This window comes from Mytilus galloprovincialis, chromosome 7 (assembly GCF_965363235.1).
Source record: "Mytilus galloprovincialis chromosome 7, xbMytGall1.hap1.1, whole genome shotgun sequence".
NCBI lineage: Eukaryota > Metazoa > Mollusca > Bivalvia > Mytilida > Mytilidae > Mytilus > Mytilus galloprovincialis.
The window spans coordinates 9380727-9394736 of record NC_134844.1 but is presented as its reverse complement, the minus strand read 5'-3'; the positions used below and the strand labels follow the sequence as shown (position 1 = coordinate 9394736).

The 14010-nt window shown below is 32.5% G+C and overlaps 1 long non-coding RNA gene across 1 annotated transcript in view; it reads left to right on the top strand.

The window, feature by feature from the left end:
- Window positions 1-11793, top strand: part of LOC143084383 (uncharacterized) — a 32607-nt gene extending 20814 nt beyond the window's left edge. The window contains exon 4 of the long non-coding RNA XR_012981044.1: window positions 11617-11793. This is a non-coding gene — a long non-coding RNA (uncharacterized LOC143084383). The remainder of the gene's footprint in view (window positions 1-11616) is intronic.
- Window positions 11794-14010: the final 2217 nt, after the last annotated feature.

Below are 14010 nucleotides of genomic sequence, written 5' to 3'. Positions count from 1 at the left end.
TAGTTCATTATAGATAGAGATAATTGTAAGCAGCAAGAATGTTCAGTAAAGTAAGATGTACAAACACATTATCATCACCAAAACACAATTTTGTCATGAATCCATCTTCTTCCTTTGTTTAATATTCACATAGACCAAGGTGAGCAACACAGGCTCTTTAGAGCCTCTAGTTTAAATTTTTTATTCATTTACTCAAATATTTTTTTGAATTGCACGTCTAGAATAACAGAATGTTGGAAGTATTTTACCAAAATTGTGTTTTATTGTAATATTTAAAAAAAAATTTTTTTTTCATATATCATCATAATTTATAATCAGTACTGTACTAGTACTTGACTGGTGTTGTTTTATTCAGAAGTAGTAAGATTCAATGCTTTAAAATACTGACTGTATTTAACAGGTAATCAATAATTCATTGTTCACTGGTGGTAAGCGGATGGTCGTAACTAAAAGTTACGACCATCCGGAGATAGGAGACAACTCTAGGGATAAGTTTTTCTTTTTCGATTTTCGTGCACTAAAAGGTTCATTTGAACTAAACCGCTTGTCTCGTACATACTATTCGGCAGTCCGGTGATATTAAAACCAAATTTCATGCATTTAAACATTCCAATTTTCGTAAAAAAGTCATTCAAAAATTCAAGCATGATGGTCGTAACTAAAAAAACAAAAATATTGAGGATGGTCGTAACGTAAATTTGTGATGGTCGTAACTCTGTTTTAAATAAGACCGAATGAGGCAAGTCAAGAGTTTTAAACGTGTCTTTTATTATATGCATACTAGTATTTTATATGATGTATTTCTGAAGAATTTTTTTCATTTTTTACATACAATGTAAAATAAAGCAAATTCAATGCGTGTAACACTTATCATTTCAAAAATTTTAAAAGTTTTCAAATACTAGTTTTGGGGAATTTTGATTAAAGTTCGATTTAAAATTCAAAATTTTTCAAATGTCTTGAACCGAACCAGTCAAGAGTTCTAAACATGTCTTTTGTTATATGAATATATCATATATCATATTATATATTTGTGAAGTTGTTTTCACCAAATAATAAAAACTAAATGGAGAGAGGGATACCTGTAAAGAAGAAAATTAGAACGAATCGAACGAAACAATACAAAATGAAATGAACAGTCATATATTCTGAAAATATAATGTATAAAATTAACAAAGAGGCAAATAGTTGAATTAATGTAAGCGGTTTAATTCATTAACAATGTAAATTTCTCAAAATTTGAGAATTCATTTTAAATAAGAAATATTTCTTAGTTAGAAATATAAAGCACAAAATGTATCAAATTATTGTTTTGATTACAAAATAAATGAGTTTAAGAAAAGGCATTTTTAGCAAATTGGACATCACATGAAATAACAGTATCCTGATTTTTTTCCGTTTGGAATTCGCATCTATTGAAAACTTTTTGAGGATGTACCTACTAGTTGATTTTTTTAATCTTCAATTCAAGAATGATACATAAAGTCGAAAGAGCATTAATAAGAAGTCAAAATAAGCTTAAAATATTGATAGGTTATAAAGGTCGTTATCGAGACTAGAGCATACCCGCGAATTTACAGGTCCGTACCTGAGTTTTTTTTAGCCTGGATGCTTAGACGTCATATTGCTGCTTGGTGAAATCAATCTGATAATCAGGTGCACAGTAATGTCCAATGACGAAGTCCATGAGTAGCTTATAGCCATTCATACAATGTAAACATATAACTTGCACATGGTTCAACCTGCATACCGGGATTTGTATGTAATAGTTGCCGCAGTACATTTAGTTTGACCTAAGTCCTTGTAAGATTATCCTGGCTACAAGCTTAAGCCTGGCTACAAACTTATATTTTATTTTACTCTTAAATTCAGTGCATGTAGCAGTGTGAAATATATATCAACAATTTTCTTACTTTCGAGGTTAACACAATGTTCATTGCGACACCATGGATTCAGTTTTCATTCCGTACCAATACTTTGAACTAATATCAATGCTATGCAGCAATATATAATCGTTATGTAATCGATAAAAAATAACGACAACACGTAATAAAATCCTGGGTTGAGTTCAATATCGTATTGGCTACGTAGCTGCTATCAATATCTATGTAACAACTGGTCTATAGCTACATGTTCAATCGTTAAAATCTACGTAGCACTACGTAGCAGCTACGATATTGAACTCAACCCTGACTCAGAAGTGCATTTGTGCATTCTATTTCCTCATAAACGACCAAAAAGACGAATATTTGAAGGCCAATAGTTTATAAGACAATAACAATTTAAAGTCAAGGAGTAATCAAAGACTCAAAGACTCAAAGACTTAAAAGAACTGCAATAAATGATTTAAAGATGATTGTTCAGAATTGTACGTTTAATAATTTCATCTGCCCACATGATTGCAGATAAAAAAAAAAGTCGTAAATAAAAAACACTAAAAACAAATATAAGGGAAAACACGTGCATTTAATAATTTCATGCCTTAACGTACAGTAAAATATATATTAATTCTCAACCCTTACATACTTTTTAACTTAATGCAAGTTGATTAGTTTTCACTGTTGCTCCTAAATGATGAGCGTTTGAAATCCATCAGAAATGTGTATGTTTAATAATTCTCTAGCTTAATTTCTGCATATCATTACCAGAGTAACAAATAATATTGTTTGTAGCAAATCATATATTACATCTGAGTCTATTACCTTTACAATTAAAATACAGTAATAAAAGTTTGTCTAAATACTCGAGTTACGGTCATCATTCAAAGTTACGACCATCTTGTGTCGGTTACGACCATCATCCAAAATACTTTAGTTGAAGTTACGACCATCACACATTTAAAGTTACGACCATCATGCTTGAATTTTTGAATGACTATTTTTCGAAAATTGGAATGTTTTAATGCACCAAATTTGGTTTTAATATCACCGGACTGCCGTATAATATGTACGAGACAAGCGGTTTGGTTCAAATGAACCTTTTAGTGCATGAAAATCGGAAAAGAAAAACTTATCCCTAGAGTTGTCTCCCATATCCGGATGGTCGTAACTTTTAGTTACGACCATCCGCTTACCACCAGTGATTGTTATAACAACACCTATTGTATTTTGTTTGTAGGCATAGGTTGAATATATATTTTTCAAATGTTGGCATAGGTTGAAGACACCCGTACATGTACGTCATCATGACAATAAGATCATTAATAGTTATCTCACAAGGACGCGGTGTGTCAGTGTATTAAGTTCCCCCCGATGACCGGAGGCCAGAGGGTGATCTAACACTGACACACCAAGTCCGAGTGGGATAACTATTTTACATCCCAGCTGTTTTAGATAAGACGAAAAACTATTTACAATTCATAAAATCTAGTTTAGAATGCCACACAACCATTATAATATACTTTATATATTAAATGTACTATATATGATGTATACCCTTTAAGACCCCCGAACACGATGAGTACATATCAAACAATGTCAATCGCCCCACTTGCCAATCGGACCACACTATATTGCCACTTTATAAAAAAAAATGCCCAACTCTTGTTTACCGACTCGCCCCACTTTTGAAAGAGTGTAAATTTGAATTGAACAATCAGTCTGTCACAACTCACTTATTTAACGAAAAAGGTTTAAACCCACTAAATAAATGTCTGCCAAATCTTCCCACTTATAAAAAAGATCTTGCTTCCTTTAAGTATGTTTACTTAAATTACTGAATTTCGTATCCAGTCGTCCTGGTATAGTGGTATGTGTCCTGGCTCGATATGCTAGTTCGGTCTTGAGTTCGAATCCCATCATATACAATGGATTTTTTCTACGTGAAATTTGATAGATAGTCTTTTCCGAATAACTAATTATAAGTTTTATAGTATATTTGACATTCCCGACAAAATGTTATAGAACAAAGGAAAGCAGAACAAAGGAAAGCATGCAGAACAAAGAAACTCAAGCTGGGGTGATTCAGCACATAACTCATTCAAAGAAAATTTCGATAGTTGGAAACTTTCATTTTTCAAAGATTACATAATTATGTAGTTTTACTTTAGGAAACTGACACTTTTTATTATCTTCGTCGATGTAGGAAGGAGCTTGTTGTTTGCTTCACGTCCAGTAGCAAATATTTAATAAATATCCAATGAATTAGTACAAATATATCTAATAAAAACGCAGACAAAGCAGTACTTTGTCAAGGATGAAGGGCTAGCAATTTATTGTATTTGTATTTACATTACATATGTTTCTCTGTAAATTTGAACTTAGTTTTCAGAGAATAAAATATTTAACTATCTAACATGTATAGAGCAAAACACTTTCCATACATGAAGCATCAGGTTTACTGCCCAAATTATGACAGGATATTTTGTGTGAGCATAAATATACATCAAACTAAGCCAAACGGATGACATACTTACATTTTTTTGTATGTAGGGGGTCATACCTAGCACAGAGACACTGGGATTATTTGAATACATCTGGATACTCCGAGTGGATAAGTGTAAAGTCCATCTAATGCCCTTCAACATCCTTATACATATATACAAAAGATGCATGGCTAATGCCAAGATAGGTTAAGCTTGAATTAATGACACGTACAATATTTAGAGTTGTCAATGCAGGAGTTTTTATTATTCACCCCTAGAGTTCAAAATGATTTTGGGGTTTTCTTCTGACAAGTTACATTTTAATTAGTAAGCATGCGAAGTTAAACCTTTAATCACATTTCATATAATTATTGACCAATGATGTCGGAATCATGTGAACCCTACAGACAAGATTATCATGGGGTCAAAACAGAATCAAAGTACTGAAGTACTGAACATAGGATGACCGCAAGCTCTTTTGGATGGTCACAAAAAAAAATAACATCTCTATACTTGAAAGTGAGGTGAAGGTACATATATATATATATTTTTTCTGAGACAAGTTCGCGCCTTCATGAAGAATAAATGAGAGGGAATTCAACCTCACCGTGATAACTATTACATTGTAGTGATACAAATTAGTATACTCTGGTTGTTGTTATATATTATATAAATATTTGTATATAACAGTTACATGTTTATATAATTTCATCTATTTGTATATCTTTCTATTCTACTATTCCTATAATAGTGCAGTGTAAGCGCATTGTGGACATCCTTCTGTAATAATTCGATTTTCTAATAGATTGGATTTGAGTAGGCATTCACATTTTCTCGCAAAACTTTCCTGTGATATTCTTCATCATGCGTAAACACAAATTTTTCGGTAATTTTGATTTGTTATAATATTGATATATATATTTCCCACGACAAAACATTTTCAAATTATTCGTCTATGTTCTCAAAAATAATTTTCATGCATGTTTTTGGTGAAATTGATGTATAACAAGTGATAAGGAATGTTATTTTGCGTTTAGTTATCAGTCAAAAACGAAAACCACGTAGGTAGAATTGTCTCTGGCAACAATACACTGAAACGCCCTCACGGTCATTTGATGTAAAAATCGATTTCACTTAAAGTACTATTTGCACCATTTACTTGAGTGTACTTTTTTGGTTTTCGTATTGCTCAGTGAAATACCGGTATGTTATTCATATTCGTTAAAACATTTTAAGAAAAACATAATACCGTTGAAAGGTTTTGCATCCGAGTTGACCGAATGGTATAAAGGGCGAAACAGTGAACTTCCTTAAACATATAGCGTATGTGGATAAGAGGAGACATTTTTTTTTTATATAATTGGCAACTTTCAGACCACTCGGGCAGGGTGTGTACGCTACTTATATCACAAGCCTATTAAATGAAATAAAACATATGAAAATAGTTAAATGAACAAATTAAACCTAAACAAGATGTAGTCTTGATTGATTGTTTTTTTGACTGAGGTTTTTGACGTATTGTATCATATTGTCTAGAATGCACAACCGCTGGAAAAAGTTAACACTATTATTATAAAAATGTAAACAAACTCTTTGACCATTGTAGTGTCGAGTCGATTTATAAACCAATGAAAACACCCGACATATCAATTACGTCTTATGTGCATACTAACGCACCCGTTAATAGCGCACCCGTTATCACAATGTTAACGGAAACGTTTGTGAATACCACGTTAAATTTAACGGGTTCGTTAGTTAACGGAGGCTTTGTGCAAATACGCTCCCTGGTAGGGTTGATCCGGCTCAGATAATCCCTGTTAAAACAAAAGAGCAGGGAGCTTATTCACGAAGCATCCGTTAACTAACGTACCCGTCCACCATGCGCTAAGACTGCACTATTATAAAACTAAAGTAGAATAGAAAGATATAAAATAGATAAAATTATATAAACGTAATTGTTATATACAAATATTTATATCTTAACTACTTACTATATAACAACAAACCAACTCATTTGTATCACTACAATGTAATAGTTATTACGGTGAAGTTGAATTCCCTCTTATTTATTCATCATCAACGCACGAATTTGTCTCAGAAAACAAAATATATCTATGTACCTTTACCTCACTTTCAGGTATAGATATGTTATTTGTTTGACCATCCAAAAGAACTTGCGGTCATCCTATGTTCAGTACTTCAGTAATTTGATTCTGTTTTGATCCCATGATAATCTTGTCTGTAGGGTTCGCATGATTCCGACATCATTGGTCAATGATTATATGAAATGCGATTAAAGGTTTAACTTCGCATGCTGAATAATTTAAATGTAAGTAGTCAGAAGAAATACATATTATTCAATCATTTTGAACTCTAGGGGTAAATAAAAAAAACTCCTGCATTGACAACTATAAATATTGATTAATTCAAGCTTAACATGCTTAAGGAAGCTCGCGGGTACAAAAATTTCGGCAAAAAATTAATTTGTGTTTTCATTACAAATTTTATTTATTACACTATTAGTTATTACTTTATGATATGGTACAAAAATCAACCCAAAAAATCGATTCGGTTTGGCCCCAGATGACTTTTAAAATGTTTTTATCATTGAAAAAGCTCCAAATTATCTCCCTTTGGTACAGTAATGCCATTTCCTGGCATTAAAATTGAAATATCTTCTTTAACTTATCGGTGACCTATAATTTTGGTCCTAAAAAAAAACGTTTCCCTGAGCGAAGGATAAATTTCACTCGATACGGATTTCGTCACATAGACAATGTCGTTGTCATACGGGGAGGGGGAACACACACACACACAATGTGTCTCGGGTGCACCTAAACAAAAATTGATGAAATGATGAAAAACATTTTTTATTTCCACAAAAATACATTAATATCTATTTGTTTTTATTAATAAAATTGAGAATGGAAATGGGGAATGTGTCAAAGAGACAACAACCCGACCAAATAAAAAACAACAGCAGAAGGTCACCAACAGGTCTTCAATGTAGCGAGAAATTCCCGCACCCGGAGGCGTCCTTCAGCTGGCCCCAAAACAAATATATACTAGTCCTGTGATAATGAACGCCATACTAATTTCCAAATTGTTTTTGAAAATGCTTTTAAGCGACAATTCGTGTATAAAATATTTAAAAAATATTACCAATCATAAAATTATATTCTATTACTGTAAACAGAAATATAACTGTAATTCATTTGATCAATGATTAGAGCAAGGGGTTTGAGAAAAAAAAGTAAACAGTTTTGTCTAACGGGTGAAAAAAAAATTGTTAGGGTCTTGACGAATTGCCATTCAGCTTACAGTTTTGCTTTATACATAACAAAAGAAATTGCTAACGTTTGGGTTTTTCCCTAAACAGTATTGAATTTTCTGCAAGTAATATGTTTAATGGTGGCTCTTTACTGAGATTGAATTGAAATAATCCGTATTCATGTGCATAGTGCTCGTTTAACGGATACGCTGACGTACCCGTTAGTTATCGGGTTTAACGGAACATTTAACGGAGACGTTAACGGGTGCGTTAATTAACGGAAGCTTTGTGAATACGAAATAAAATTAGCGAAAATTTAACGGAAATGTTAACGGGTCCGTTAGCTAACGGATGCTGTGTGAATGTAATAACATTACTCATAAAATTACTCGCTTAGATAAAGAGTGGGTACATACTTTCACTTAAAACGAACTTTCCAATACGGCTTTTAAAGAATAGATTTTAAAGGTAGAAAAGATAATGACTTTGTGTTTTTGGACATATGCATCTCAACGATTATTAACTGAAACTGAAAAGGCAATATGTTGAATTTTGTATACAAATTTCAGTCATTCACAAAATGAGTACTAAATACTTTTAGAAAAATATTTAGTAAATTCATATAATGTTTGTCACAGCTAGGCATTTTATAATTTTGCTTGAAAATTCAGTTAAATTATGTTGGATATGTTGACGCTAAAGTGCAATGATTGCTTTGTGATGCTTTTTTGTTGATAGCGTCGCCGAAGTGCAATGGCTGTTACGTTGGAGTGAGATAGATATTTTCAATGTTTTTCATGTTCACGTGCAATGGTTATTTCCCATAAAAACTAGTACAAATTTAAATTACTCAAAAAGTGCTAGCTGTTTAAAATGCAATATATGAAGGACATAACTAAATGTATCATCGTTGGTGGTTGTAACTGCAACTGGACAAAACCTTATTGATTTCATATTCAGCATGGTGATACAAATAAATAAAAGTTTAATACTTAGTCTAACGGAAACAGGAAAAAAAACTAGTTTTTTTTTTGCGTACGATGGAGCGTGGAATTCCCGAGTTACATATCGGTCTGCATACAGACACTCCGTATTATGATACAACGGTAAACGTGGAACGCATGAAAGCTGAAAGCTATTATTACTTTCAAGTTGGTAGATCCCTTTAATCCGGGAATAAAGAGGGTGGGTATTCTGCAACTTATCTTTCGGTGCTTTTAACAAGTTCCTTAACTACCATAAAAGAACTTATCATTAACTATAATAATAATTCTATTTAAATATATGAAAATAGTAGAATTAACTTTTTTGGAGTATAAAAAAATCTTTGGATGTTTTAGATAAATTACGTGTTTTTGGTAGTCTATTTGATTCTGTTAACAGTTTAGACTTTTCTACTCTTTACACTAAACTTCAGCACAATCTTTCCTGTTTAATTAAATGTTTGGCAAATCTAAATGCAAATATATTTGCTCAATCCATTTAAAGCCTTCTTCTCTAATGACAAATGTAAATATGTTAGACATTATAAATGGAGGTGTGATGAGATGATTGAAGCTATTCATTTTCTCCTTGATAATACTTATGTACGTTTCGGCAATAACATTTATCGACAGGTTGTAGGTATTCCAATGGGCACTTTTTGTGCCCTTGTTTTTGTACTGTTACGAGTCCCATTTTATGACAAAACTCAGTAAAAACCCGTCTAAATTGCAATTAATTGATAAATTCAACAACATTTACCGTTATCTTGATGATATTTTTTCATCAAATATTCAAGAATTTTCCAAATATACTGCCGAAATTTAGCCAGGAGAATTTACTTTAAATAAATATCAAGTTTAAACTGTAATAACTGTTGTAAATTTAGATATTTCGTTTTTACACGGGAAACTCCCCACTACTATTAATGACAAAAGGGACTATTTTTCGTTCCCTATTGTTAATTTTCCCTTTTTGGATGGTGATGTGCCTTTGGCACATTTTCGATGCTTATTTTTCACAACTAGTTAGCTATTTCCGTGACGTTTTCGATTTTAACGAACGTAATTTATGCATTACTAGTAAATTTTTAAGCCAGGATTTTCGTTTCCACAAATAACTTAAAACCTTTACTAATCTATTCCATAGATATAAAGATTAGGTTTTGAAGTTTGGGTGTACCTGCAGACAGCTTATTTCAAACGGGATAGTACATTTTCATTTTTACGAAAATGTTGTTTAAAGTGCCCTGAAATTTAGAAACGAAACTGGTAAACTTATCGATCCTTTAAATAAACATCAATTAGATGGTGGATATGTACTGATTGGTAATTTAGTCTTAGATGCATGATTTTTTTATAAGTTTTAAATGGCTTTGGACTAACTGCAAATAACTGTAAGTACTCTCAGATCTGTAATTATTGTCTTTTTGTTGTTGGGATATACAAGTACCCGGCCACGTCCACTCTGTGTTTTATTTCTATTTGTATCCATCTGATGAGTTAATAGATATAGGAATATGTGGTGTGAGTGCCAATGAGACAACTCTCCATCCAAATTACAATTTATAAAAGTAAACCATTATAGGTCAATGTACGGTCTTCAACACGGAGCCTTGGCTCACATCGAACAACAAGCTATAAAGGGCCCCAAATTTACTAGTGTAAAACCATTAAAACGGGAAAGCCTTTTAAACTGATTTTTATAGTTCGTTCTCATGTTGTACTGTTACACCGCTGTCCCAGGTAAGGTGGAGGGTTTGGATCTAGCTAACATGTTTAAGACCGCCATATTCTGTATGTATGTGCCTGTCCCAAGTCAGGAGCCTGTAATTCAGTGGTTGTCGTTTGTTTATGTGTTACATATTTGTTTTTCGTTCATTGTTTTGTTCATAAATTAGGCCGTTTGTCTAGTTTGAATTGTTTTACATTTGCCATTTCGTGGCCTTTTATAGCTGACTCTGTGGTAAAGGCTTTGCTCATTGTCGAAGGCCGCACGATGACCTATAGTTGTTAATGTCTGTGTCATTTGGTCTCTTGTAGAGCGTTGTGTCATTGGCAATCATACCACATCTTCTTGTTTATATGAACATGAAATAGTATGATGTCGGGGATTGTCTTATTGTCTTTATATATTGATATCAATATTAGAAAACTGTCAAGTTTCTGTAAGCAACTTCACAAAAAGACAAAACGATACATATAATTTAAACAAAGTTCAATCGAAATCAATTGACATCGCGATGAGAGGAGACATATATATTCTATCAATGTATCGAGTGTGATACGATATTTATCCAAACGAGACAGTTTATAATATTTAAAATTTAACTGTATTAATACACAAGATTCAGTGGTGGAATCTGTTTATCTAATGACTTTTGAACCATATGCTGGCAAACGTATACTTTCTTTGTGACGTCATCAGGCATAGTCTCCTTTTTTCAAGAAAAATCGACGTCATAATCGAATTTTAACCAATGAAGAACTGAAATCGAATGAACCACACGCTGATTGAATGAAAATAATCAACATGTCAGGAAAAGGATATATTGTGTAAGAAGTAGAGAAATATGTGATTCAGACGTCGATTAGAGGGTTAAAATATTGGACACTGATTTTGGGAACGTGGCGTCAGATTTGGATTTGGACGTCCTTTTGAGGAACGGACGTGGATTATAAATCGAACGTCGATCTGAGTCTAACATATCAATTAGATCTTTACCAAAGCTAAGAATTCAATTATATATCCCATTCCGCTAATGCAAATAAAGCTTTCAATATAATACATCATCATAGAATAAAAATACATTTTGAATATTTTTCAAAGTTTTGCCATACACTAAATTGATTATAGTATGACTATCAGTGTATGGTATTCCGCATGGGATACATGTTCAGCACGCATTATAAAATCTACTCCGAATTTCATCAGTTTTCATACAATTCTTATGTTATGTATGCTTCAGCGTTTACTAATAATATGCATCGTCTATTTTCAGCCATATGTGATGGAAAAATTAAGGATAAAGCATGCACGATACATTATCCGAATGATAAGATTATTTATCGTCCCGGTGTTTCGACTGATAGTGGAGAAACAAATAGTGGTGGAAAATGTATTGCTCCAAATAAGTGTAATTGTCCTAAAGATGGATTTTATGCAGATGGACCATATTGTAGAAGTAAGATTTAAAATATGTATACGTTGTGTGTAAATGTATAAATAGACAATGGCTGGCTAGTGTGAGAAAATTGCAACATGTCAAGCTTGGAAATACCTCTTCAACATATTTATTTTTGAATAGGTTCGTTTTGGACCGTTGTTTAAGCTTCATGTTGCTCCCTTTTCTCATACAATGTATATCTTAACCGTATATTCTGCATTTCCTTCTATTCCCATCACACTCTTTCCGTCTTTTTCATGGTAATTTTTCATCGTATTTGTCGTCCAATATACAATGTGTCAATCAAGCAACAAATAAAATAGATTGATCATTTTACTAATCATTTTACGTTTAATCATGTTAATAGTTCTAATTCTTTAAAATTGAAATAAGAAATTTATTTTTCCACATTTAATCTAGTAACCTCCATCACACGCAAGTTGTATATTAGTATTATTGAATTAACCTGGAGCACGTATATATATATATTAGTTGGTAAACGAAAACATTTGTATTGCTATGAGTTACAATTTATGACAAAAATAAGCAAAGACCCATCGAAACAACATCTGATAAACAAATTTAATAATACTTTTAGATATTTGGATGATATTTTGGCTCTCAATAACGACGACTTTAGTATGTATATTAAGGAAATTTATCCTGTTGAACTAACTTTAAATAAAGCTAATACTAACAATGACCACTGCCCTTTCCTCGATTTTGATATCTATATCACTAACGGAAAGCTGAATGCTAAAATTTATGACAAAAGAGATGATTTTTCATTTCCTATCGTTAATTATCCATTTTAAGATGGTGACGTTCCCTTGTCACCATCTTACGGTGTTTATATATCTCAACTGTACGATTCGCTCGTGTATGTAACAATGTTTTAGATTTTAACGAGAGATTTATGTATGACTGAAAAAATATTACACCAGGGTTTTCGATATCACAAACTAGTCAAAACATTTACTAAGTTTTATCATCGGTATAATGACATCATTCGTAAATATAGCTTAACATGCAGACTTCTTATACGTTCAGGTATTTCACATCCATTGTTTTTATGGAAATATTCTTTATAAAGCACAAAGGTGTCAGTATTCACCTCAGAAACTAACAAAACCTTTGAATAGACTCATTAAGCAGGGATATAGTTACGATACTGTTGTCAGATCATTAAAGATTGCATATTTTGGCGTTAATATCGATACACTTATAGGGTCCTTTGCATCGGAACTTAACACATTTTATCAAAAACCAGGTGTTGGCATGGCACGGGTTATGTTCTTCTTCTATATGTTATGATGGTATGATACTAAACCCCTATCGGGAAGGATTGTGCCTGTTGTTCGTATGAAGAAATCATAATCTTCCAGTCAGTTTAATTGAAGTCTGGAGCTGGCATGTCAGTTAACTGCTAGTAGTCTGTTGTTATTTATGTATTATTGTCATTTTGTTTATTTTCTCTGGTTACATCTTCTGACATCAGACTCGGACTTCTCTTGAACTGAATTTTAATGTGCGTATTGTTATGCGTTTACTTTTCTACATTGACTAGAGGTATAGGGGGAGGGTTGAGATCTCACAAACATGTTTAACCCCGCCGCATTTTTGCGCCTGTCCCAAGTCAGGAGCCTCTGGCCTTTGTTGTATCATTTTAATTTTAGTTTCTTGTGTACAATTTGGAAATTAGTATGGCATTCATTATCACTGAACTAGTATATATTTGTTTAGGGGCCAGCTGAAGGACGCCTCCGGGTGCTGGAATTGCTCGCTACATTGAAGACCTGTTGGTGACCTTCTGCTGTTGTTTTTTCTATGTTTGGGTTGTTGTCTCTTTGACACATTCCCCATTTCCATTCTCAATTTTATAGGTTAAATATCTGATAAAAAATAAACTACACCTTTTTGTTTATCATTCAAGTAAATGTTTTGTGTTTTTTTATTGAATTTAGTTATTAACGCAAAGCTTTCATTCATAAATGGAATTAATTCAAAATTCCAAAAGACAGTCGTATTTATATTGATACAGTTCCTATCGTTGTCTTTTTTCTTTCAGTTTGTCCAAAAATACCAAACTGTCTACTCAGAAGATGCAACAGTGTTTCTAGTAACCGTTGTGAATATTGTGATGGTGAAATTATCGATGAAAAGAAACAATACTGGCGAGCGTATATTAGAGGAATTAATAATAACTACAAACAATGTGTCAGTAAGTAC